At 42.4% G+C, this 10624-nt stretch overlaps 1 pseudogene; it reads right to left on the reverse strand.

Annotated features, from left to right (window-relative positions):
* Nucleotides 1–4: 4 nt before the first annotated feature.
* On the reverse strand, nucleotides 5–1446 carry LOC107756041 (zona pellucida sperm-binding protein 4-like; annotated as a pseudogene).
* Nucleotides 1447–10624: the final 9178 nt, after the last annotated feature.

The following is a 10624-nucleotide window of genomic DNA, read 5'->3' on the forward strand; positions in this document are numbered from 1 at the left end:
GCACTTATAAATTCTCAGTTCCTCTAGTCGAGAGCAAGAACTCACGTTTCCTGGTGCAGCTTTGCTCACAAGAGCCAGAAGATGGATGGCACACCTCTGTACTGCAGTGGATGAAGATCTGACAGGGAAGAAAGAGGCTCAAGTCATAGAATTCACAAGCAGTAAAATTAAAATGTTCAGGTAAAGCGGGGCATACAGTTTCCTGCAGAGGAGCCAGTGAGGCTGGATCTACAAATGTGAACATCTTCACAACAAAGCGCTTGTAGTGGGTTGGGAAATGAAGACCAGATGATCCAGTCACTGGAACCAGTGCGGTCAGGTAACGGTCATCCTGGTAAGGGCATCTGAAGAGGAACGAAGGTTAGAAAGTCTCCCAGCAGACTAACTGGATAAAGATTGGCATTACTCACCCATCGATCAGAAGGTCCCACTGGGGGAGACTGAGTGGACTGGGGGTTGATGTCGCCCAACAACGTCCCAGCATCAGGACAACGTTGGGGTCAGACCTCTCCATAATGCACACCTCAACATACACAGGCTCTCGCAAGACTTTTGTTACAGGATAATCAGAATCACTGTAGTAGGACGTGTAGGCCTCATCCCCTGAGGAACAAGACTGGTGATTAACCAGAAACCTTAAGATATTAGGAACACCTGGGACAAGAACATACCTTCAGCACAACCTTTGGTGACACACTGGCCATTGGCCAGTCTAAGCTGCACCCTGAGGGGTCCAGGAGCAGCTACTGGTGGAGGTGGAGGAACAGAGTTCCCTCCACAACCAGAGCTTCAACAGAAGTTCCTGAGTACCTACACTGGAAGAGAAACCTGGACAACAGACGGTGAGCTTGTAGCATTTCAGAGAACAACGTTCACACCAAGTCATAGATCACTTACTCAAAATGACTGTCCCTTGTGATGGAACCAAACGGTCCAATCCCCACTTCATATGAAGAGGTCATTCTGTTCTCATACACCACATATCCACTGTCCTCCTGTGAAAAGGAACAGTGTCAGCATCCAGTCCATCATAAGCAATGCAGAATAAAACCAGAAGCAGCTGCTCACCATCATGCTCGTGCCACATGCGGTCACAGGGAACTGGTATATAGCAAAGTAAGGTGTGGACTCCACAGGAGCGCAAGGTGGGTTGTTTCCACCCAGTAGACGAACCGAATCCAGACTCAGTCGAGGCAGAGTAACATCTCTAGACACCACTACCACAAACTGACCATCTCTAATACACTGGACAGTCACTGGAACGAGGCACAAGAGCAGATTAATGCTGAGAGCCAATTCAACATGATCGGAATAATATTGAGAACACTTACCTGCCCTCCCATAGTAACACTGCTGTCTTTCAAAGCAGCAGTTGATAGCTTCACACTCAGCAGCACTGATCCCAGGTTGTCCACATTGGATCTGCTCATAATCAGCTACAGCACATTAGTAGCAGCTGCTCACCATCATGCTCATGCCACATGCGGTCACAGGGAACTGGTATATAGCAAAGTAAGGCGTGGACTCCACAGGAGCGCAAGGTGGGTGGTTTCCACCCAGTAGACGAACCGAATCCAGACTCAGTCGAGGCAGAGTAACATCTCTAGACACCACTACCACAAACTGACCATCTCTAATACACTGGACAGTCACTGGAACAAAAGGTAAAAGGTTAATGCAGAGAATCAGTTTAAACTGCTGGTTAGTTTGTTGTTGAACTGGCTGCTGAAACCGCTGGTCAGTTTGCTGAATCATCAGAGCTTGAGGGTTCTGTAGCAAATTACCCCACTTTGGAACAGCATGACCGAGCGCACAAACTGCCAAAATCTGAACCAAACACAAACTTCCAGCCATTGTTCAACAGCTAGTCACGAAGTAGAAATGCAGCCTTTTGGTCTTTTTGTACTCTACAGGTTTCAGCTAATTAATGATAGCTCCTCCCTCTTCATTAACTGTAATGATTCTCCAGACTTGCACAAGTGGGAGTTTATGTATCATTGGTTCTCAAAATTCAAGTCTTTTTTCTTATTTTGAACATGGATATACAGGTGCATCTCAATTAATTAGAATGTCGTGGAAAAGTCCTTTTATTTCAGTAATTCAACTCAAATTGTGAAACTCGTGTATTAAATAAATTCAATGCACACAGACTGAAGTAGTTTAAGTCTTTGGTTCTTTTAATTGTGATGATTTTGGCTCACATTTAACAAAAACCCACCAATTCACTATCTCAACAAATTAGAATACTTCATAAGACCAACAAAAAAAAACATTTTTAGTGAATGCGAGCCAAAATCATCACAATTAAAAGAACCAAAGCCTTAAACTACTTCAGTCTGTGTGCATTGAATTTATTTAATACACGAGTTTCACAATTTGAGTTGAATTACTGAAATAAATGAACTTTTCCACATTCTAATTTATTGAGATGCACCTGTAGACACAAATTTAAGATGAATTCAGAAATTCTTACTGACTTTACCATTTCTGTCATATAATCATTTATGGAAGAACTAGTATGGTAGCATGCAGTCCAGATTCAGCCTGGGCCTTATCCTTTGTACTACACTGGTTGAATAGAATTGTTGACACTTTAACAGTGGGGAATGAAACTGGGGGAATGAAATGCATTATACAATTAAAAGAACTTGACTTCACTTTCAAAAGCACTCATCAGGCAGTATTAATTTTCCAAATAATGTTGGAGTAACAGTTATTAACAGAGGACCTCTGCCATATATGGTTTCAGATGGGATTGGCAAAATATCTAAATATGGCTAAACAAGCATACCATTACAATTAGAAAAAAACAAAACTGAGTGAAGTACATCAATTATATTTAAATGAAAATCTGTTGAAATGTAAACAAGAAAAAAAAATGGAAACAAATGCAAAGGTAAATTCTTCAACTGAAACTTTCTGTGCACCAGCTTTGATTTCTTTTGGCTCTTGAAAAAAAGGGCCTTTGTCCTAGCTTTCTAAAACCAGTTTGGGAAGACTTGTATTAAAAGTTACTGCTATAATCTAAATATTTAATGCAATTATTAAAATTTTCACATAGCGTATGGTATTACCAGTTTACTCTAGAAAATGCATTACTGGGACAAGTATCGTCATCAAACTGATTTAACCCAAAAAATAGTGCAGCCCTTATATCCAATTTTCTTCATTTTAAATGCTTTAGAAAAACCTTAAACCCTTAAAGAGCTTTCCATTCAAATTGAAAGGAGCTTTACTGCTGGAGAGAGATTTCAAATAGCCTCAACTATATGGCCCAAGTGAAACTGTTTGTCTCAAAAGGGGCTTGGTACCCTTTTTGTGGGATTACAAAGCCCATAGAATAAGTAAAGCACACCTTTGTAAATCTAAAGCTGTCGGTGGAATGGCACTTCCAAATTTTGCCCTTTACTACTATGCTTGTGCTCTTCAGACTATCATAATGTGGCTAGATCATACTGTAGCACACTCAACTTAGATCCAAATGGAAAGAGAGGCATGTAGACCATATGATATTGGTGTAGTCATACTGTCTCCTATAAAGATAGACAAGTCAGTATATAATAGGGTGACCATACGTGCCATTTCCCCAGGACGCGTCCTGGCCAGGATTTGTTTTGGCTTTGTTTTCATGCTTGCTGAAGGTAATGATCGAAAAGTAGTTTGACCAATAACATGCAAGCATTGTACATAATGGAACAATCATGGCATGTGAGAAGGTGGGATCTACGGTCAAAGCGATGCAATTACGCGAACATATTAGGTGTGTTCGACTTAAAAGCAGTGCGGCTCAGACCGATCAGTGTTTGACATCAAAGTACCTCGAGAGCGTTTCGAAAGCATAACCGTCTGTATGGTACTTTGATGTCATACACCGATCGGTCTGCACACGCAAACAAAGCCAAAACCTAGATATTTTAGGCAATATAGAAATCCTGGCCTGGACGCGTCCTGGGAAAATGGCACGTATGGTCACCCTAGTATATAACCATAACTGTATAATTCATAGTACAATTCATATTTGGAAGCAGATCAAATCAAAATGTGCAATAAAGCCATTGTCTTTCCTTTTACCAATCAGCGGGAACCCTTCATTTATCCCTTCTACAATGGATGCTGCTTTTACAAAGTGGAGGGACTTGGGTCTTCAGACTATTGGAAACCTATTCATAAAAGGCACTTTTGCCTCCTTTAGAAAGCTGCAGAATCAATATGGTTTGCATGCAAGTAACTTTTTTAGATATTTGCAGATTATGCCGAGTTCACACTGCACGATTTTCAATCTTATCGGATCGCCGTTGTTTTCACACTGCGTGACTATCTGGGGTAGCATTCAGTTGCTGCTGTGTTCATATATAGCCCGCAAATTGTCTGTGAGGTGATTTCCAGCTACAAGGAGAAAAAGAAAAACAGATTATGCAGGAGGGAGATGCAGGGAACAGGGATTGGGTGTTCTGCAAAGAGAGTTGGAGGTAAATAATTTTGCAGTAACTGTTATGCTGATGTTGTGGTTGGTCAAGCAAATGTTTGTGCTTGTTTCTGTATGATATAATTGTTCATATATCTATTAAAATACTGATATTCTGGTCTATAACTCCTCCCCGAACTTCCCTCTGCCCTGTATCTTGGTCTCTCATTGGCTGTAGGTCATCGCCGATGTAGTTTTCAGTCAGAAATCATTTCACACAGCGTGATTGTGAATGGCCGACAGCTCCAGATATTTAGCATGCCAAATATTTAGCGGGCGTCTGCGACTCCCTCAGATCGCGTCTTTGATAATTCACACTGCGTGATTGTCACTCGCGTGAACGAGCACCGATTTGCCTCCGATTTCGGGCATTTGTCGGCGATTTCGCAAAACCTGTCGGCGAGTGAAAAATCGGGCTAATATCGTGCAGTGTGAACTCGGCAATAGGGATTACGTAAGAAAGCACATACCCTGTCTTAATGAGGCTACTCCTGCTAGTTTGGATGATCGCTTGGGGCTTGGACGTGGGGTCAGACATCTGATATCTTTACTGTACAACTCATTGTCGTCAAAGAACTTACCTTCTACAGAGAGTTTAAAACTGCAGTGGGAACAAGAATTGGGGGAGAAGATATGTTCAGAATTCTGGGTTGACGCACTAGAGAACATTCATACATGCTGTCAACTCTAGGCATTGTCTTATTCAATTTAAGATTATCCATTGACTCCATTATACCAAAACAAAATTACAAACACTTTTTCCATATGTCTACCCATTTTGTGACAAATGTCAGACTGATTTAATCACTCCCTTGCATAGTTATGTTTTTTGTTCCAAGTTAATCTCATTCGGGACTGAAGTATTTAAAGCTGTCAGATTTTACATGAGCCTGACCCACTTCTTGTGATATTTGGAATTTCTGATAAAATCATGTCACTTAAAAATCTCAACAGTTGCCGTCCTATGGACTTATTGTGGCAAAGAAACTAATCTTAAAGTTTTGGAAAAGGACAAACCCCATAGGCTAAACCAGGGGTGGGGAACCTTTTTTCTATCAAGGGCCGTTTACATTTTTGTAACATCCTTTAAGGGCCATACTAAATTATTGAACATATATATCACTAACCTCTCTAATGCGATGGTTGGAACTGCTTCTCTTTGGCAAGGCGTCTGATGTCAGATGGCAGTGATGACGAAGCTACTCGCAGCTGGTTTTCCAAGTTTGGGTCAGTCAGTCTTGAGCGGAATCGAGTTTTTGCAAGAGTCAGTTTTGAAAAGAACTGCTCACAGCAGTAGGTCGTCCCAAACAGAGATGCAAACTTCAGTGCATGCCTCCTCAGAATGGGAAAATCCTCAGAAGGTACATACAGTTTATAGAACTCAAGCAGAGGGAGGTTGTTGTACTTTGCTTTGAGCTCGTCATTGCTTTGCAGCTCAATTATTTCGTGTTGTAGGTTGTCAGGCACTTCAGATGGTTCCACGTTAAATGGCGTAGCAAATATCTTTAGTTCATTTTGTTTACTTTTCATGTCCTGAAACCTCTCGCCAAATGCCTGAAGCAGTTTTGCACACTCACCAGCATACTCAGCTGTCATAGCAGGCTTTTGTTCTTGTAGAGTAGGAAAATGCACAGTGTTACCCTTTTCCAGTTGCAATTGCCACAGCTTTAATTTCGCCTCAAATGATTTCACGTTTGAAAGCAGAGAGCTGAGAAGCTGGTTCGGACCTTGGAGCTTGACGTTCAGCTCTGACAGGTGCTTGGTTATGTCCACCATAAAGGCCAAATCACACAGCCACTTGTCATCACTGAGTTCCACAACAGGTTTTCCCTTAATCTCCATGAATTGTTTCACTTCTTCCCTCAAATTGTAAAACCGTGCGAGCATATCTGCACGACTCAGCCATCGCACCTCACAATGGTAAACCAGATCTCCATACTCGGACTCAAGATCACTCAGTAACTCTTTGAACTGGCGGCTGTTTAGCCCTCTGCTTTTGATGAAATTTATGGTGGAAACAACAGTTGTCATTACACTGTGGAGCTTCAGGGAATGTGCACACAGACTCTCTTGATGTATGATACAGTGGCATACAACTAAATCACTTGGATCAAGACTGAGACGACTCATTTCTTTTTTGACCAATGCAGTTAGTCCCTTTTGCGGGCCAAGCATGGCTGGAGCGCCATCTGTGGCAAGGCCACTTAACTTTTCATATTGTAATTCAAATTTGTTCATTGCCAAAACAACTTGCTCAAACAAATCCTCACCTTTGGTAGTGCCATGCATGGCTTGCAAAGACAGCAATTCCTCAGTCGTTTCAAACTCAGCAGTAATTCCACGCACAAAGATGGCTAGTTGGGCGGTATTTGTTATGTCTGTTGTTTCATCGCAGGCCAGAGAGAAAAACTGGAATTTTTTTGCGGTGTCATTCAGTGTTGTTTCAATGTTTTGCGCCATATCAGTAATTCGTTCTGCGACAGTTCTTCGAGATAAACTGACACTTTGGAAGAGTTTTACTTTGTCTGGCGCTAGCAGCTCCGCAGCGGCAACAAGACACTCTTTCACGAACTCTCCTTCTGAATGAGGTCTCAGTTTCTTAGCTATTAGCTCGCTCACCACAAAACTTGTATGAATAACATTCTCTCTGTCAGAATGCGGTCTTGTGAAAACTGCTTGTTGGGCACCCAAACTCCGCCGAAGAGTGTTAACTTTATCCAAGCGCATTTGTCCTCGCAACTCATTCAGTTTAGCATGCTTCGTGCTGTAATGACGCTCGAGATTGGCCTTTTTCATCACTGCAAGCGCATCCCCACAAACTAGGCAGACTGGCTTGCCTTTGACTTCAACAAAAAAATAATCGTTTGTCCATTTTTCTTGAAAAGCGCGACATTCTGCATCTACTTTTCTTTTCTTGCCTGTAGCCATGATGCTTATCAGTGATGACAACCGCGAACTTTACGTGCATGTTTCGCGTTCACGCTGACTGTGACAAGGGCAGGCAAACCTATTTTATATTATATATTATCTATAATATTATATATCTATAATATTATATTTCTATTTTTATTATATTTTTTGTCATTTTATATCACAGGAAAAATAACTGCTGTCTAGCTTCTCCCCCCTCCCCCCGAAGAAGGAGGGGGGATTTTGAATTGACTGATGGGCCGGATCAAACTGTCTCGCGGGCCGCATACGGCCCGGAGGCCGGACGTTCCCCACCCCTGGGTAGCAAATATCTTTAGTTCATTTTGTTTACTTTTCATGTCCTGAAACCTCTCGCCAAATGCCTGAAGCAGTTTTGCACACTCACCAGCATACTCAGCTGTCATAGCAGGCTTTTGTTCTTGTAGAGTAGGAAAATGCACAGTGTTACCCTTTTCCAGTTGCAATTGCCACGGCTTTAATTTCGCCTCAAATGATTTCACGTTTGAAAGTTCAGCTCTGACAGGTGCTTGGTTATGTCCACCATAAAGGCCAAATCACACAGCCACTTGTCATCACTGAGTTCCACAACAGGTTTTCCCTTAATCTCCATGAATTGTTTCACTTCTTCCCTCAAATTGTAAAACCGTGCGAGCATATCTGCACGACTCAGCCATCGCACCTCACAATGGTAAACCAGATCTCCATACTCGGACTCAAGATCACTCAGTAACTCTTTGAACTGGCGGCTGTTTAGCCCTCTGCTTTTGATGAAATTTATGGTGGAAACAACAGTTGTCATTACACTGTGGAGCTTCAGGGAATGTGCACACAGACTCTCTTGATGTATGATACAGTGGCATACAACTAAATCACTTGGATCAAGACTGAGACGACTCATTTCTTTTTTGACCAATGCAGTTAGTCCCTTTTGCGGGCCAAGCATGGCTGGAGCGCCATCTGTGGCAAGGCCACTTAACTTTTCATATTGTAATTCAAATTTGTTCATTGCCAAAACAACTTGCTCAAACAAATCCTCACCTTTGGTAGTGCCATGCATGGCTTGCAAAGACAGCAATTCCTCAGTCGTTTCAAACTCAGCAGTAATTCCACGCACAAAGATGGCTAGTTGGGCGGTATTTGTTATGTCTGTTGTTTCATCGCAGGCCAGAGAGAAAAACTGGAATTTTTTTGCGGTGTCATTCAGTGTTGTTTCAATGTTTTGCGCCATATCAGTAATTCGTTCTGCGACAGTTCTTCGAGATAAACTGACACTTTGGAAGAGTTTTACTTTGTCTGGCGCTAGCAGCTCCGCAGCGGCAACAAGACACTCTTTCACGAACTCTCCTTCTGAATGAGGTCTCAGTTTCTTAGCTATTAGCTCGCTCACCACAAAACTTGTATGAATAACATTCTCTCTGTCAGAATGCGGTCTTGTGAAAACTGCTTGTTGGGCACCCAAACTCCGCCGAAGAGTGTAACTTTATCCAAGCGCATTTGTCTTCGCAACTCATTCAGTTTAGCATGCTTCGAGCTGTAATAACGCTCGAGATTGGCCTTTTTCATCACTGCAAGCGCATCCCCACAAACTAGGCAGACTGGCTTGCCTTTGACTTCAATGCAGTTAGTCCCTTTTGCGGGCCAAGTATGGCTGGAGCGCCATCTGTGGCAAGGCCACTTAACTTTTCATATTGTAATTCAAATTTGTTCATTGCCAAAACAACTTGCTCAAACAAATCCTCACCTTTGGTAGTGCCATGCATGGCTTGCAAAGACAGCAATTCCTCAGTCGTTTCAAACTCAGCAGTAATTCCACGCACAAAGATGGCTAGTTGGGCGGTATTTGTTATGTCTGTTGTTTCATCGCAGGCCAGAGAGAAAAACTGGAATTTTTTTGCGGTGTCATTCAGTGTTGTTTCAATGTTTTGCGCCATATCAGTAATTCGTTCTGCGACAGTTCTTCGAGATAAACTGACACTTTGGAAGAGTTTTACTTTGTCTGACGCTAGCAGCTCAGCAGCGGCAACAAGACACTCTTTCACGAACTCTCCTTCTGAATGAGGTCTCAGTTTCTTAGCTATTAGCTCGCTCACCACAAAACTTGTATGAATAACATTCTCTCTGTCAGAATGCGGTCTTGTGAAAACTGCTTGTTGGGCACCCAAACTCCGCCGAAGAGTGTTAACTTTATCCAAGCGCATTTGTCCTCGCAACTCATTCAGTTTAGCATGCTTCGTGCTGTAATGACGCTCGAGATTGGCCTTTTTCATCACTGCAAGCGCATCCCCACAAACTAGGCAGACTGGCTTGCCTTTGACTTCAACAAAAAAATAATCGTTTGTCCATTTTTCTTGAAAAGCGCGACATTCTGCATCTACTTTTCTTTTCTTGCCTGTAGCCATGATGCTTATCAGTGATGACAACCGCGAACTTTACGTGCATGTTTCGCGTTCACGCTGACTGTGACAAGGGCAGGCAAACCTATTTTATATTATATATTATCTATAATATTATATATCTATAATATTATATTTCTATTTTTATTATATTTTTTGTCATTTTATATCACAGGAAAAATAACTGCTGTCTAGCTTCTCCCCCCTCCCCCCGAAGAAGGAGGGGGGATTTTGAATTGACTGATGGGCCGGATCAAACTGTCTCGCGGGCCGCATACGGCCCGGAGGCCGGACGTTCCCCACCCCTGGGCTAAACTTTGCTTGTAAGAATTTAAGGTACTACATTTGGAAAAAAAAAAATTTGATTCCTATTGGTAAATAAATGGGATAACTTTGGTCTCCTCTTCTCCTATATCTTGATAATGCAGGCAGAGTAAACATGCGGTCTTAACCACACCATTAGTGGCATGATTCAAGTCCCTAGGGTGGGGAGGGAGGTAAGGGGTGGTTTTGTTCCATATGTTTGTGCTTGTATGTTCCGTTTGTGTTTAGTTTAACATACAGCTGTAATCATGGAATGTAACTACGATCAGATTGTATCATTGAATACCTTAAGATTTAAACACCCAAAAGGGGCTTGGGTCATGACTGACCATCACTGCACACCAGCCAGGAATGGGTTAACACTAGCCAGATAGCACAGAGTTGGAACACTCAGTCATAGCCTTTATTTTCAGGCATTTAGACAATTTGAGTGTGTGTGTGTGTGTGTGGGGGGGGGGGGGGGGGGGGGTGTGTGTGTGTGGGTGTGTGAAGAGAGTGGGGGAGAGAAGCG

The sequence above is a fragment of the Sinocyclocheilus rhinocerous genome, unplaced genomic scaffold (assembly GCF_001515625.1).
Source record: "Sinocyclocheilus rhinocerous isolate Xijiao unplaced genomic scaffold, SAMN03320098_v1.1 scaffold1074, whole genome shotgun sequence".
Classification (NCBI taxonomy): Eukaryota; Metazoa; Chordata; class Actinopteri; order Cypriniformes; family Cyprinidae; genus Sinocyclocheilus; species Sinocyclocheilus rhinocerous.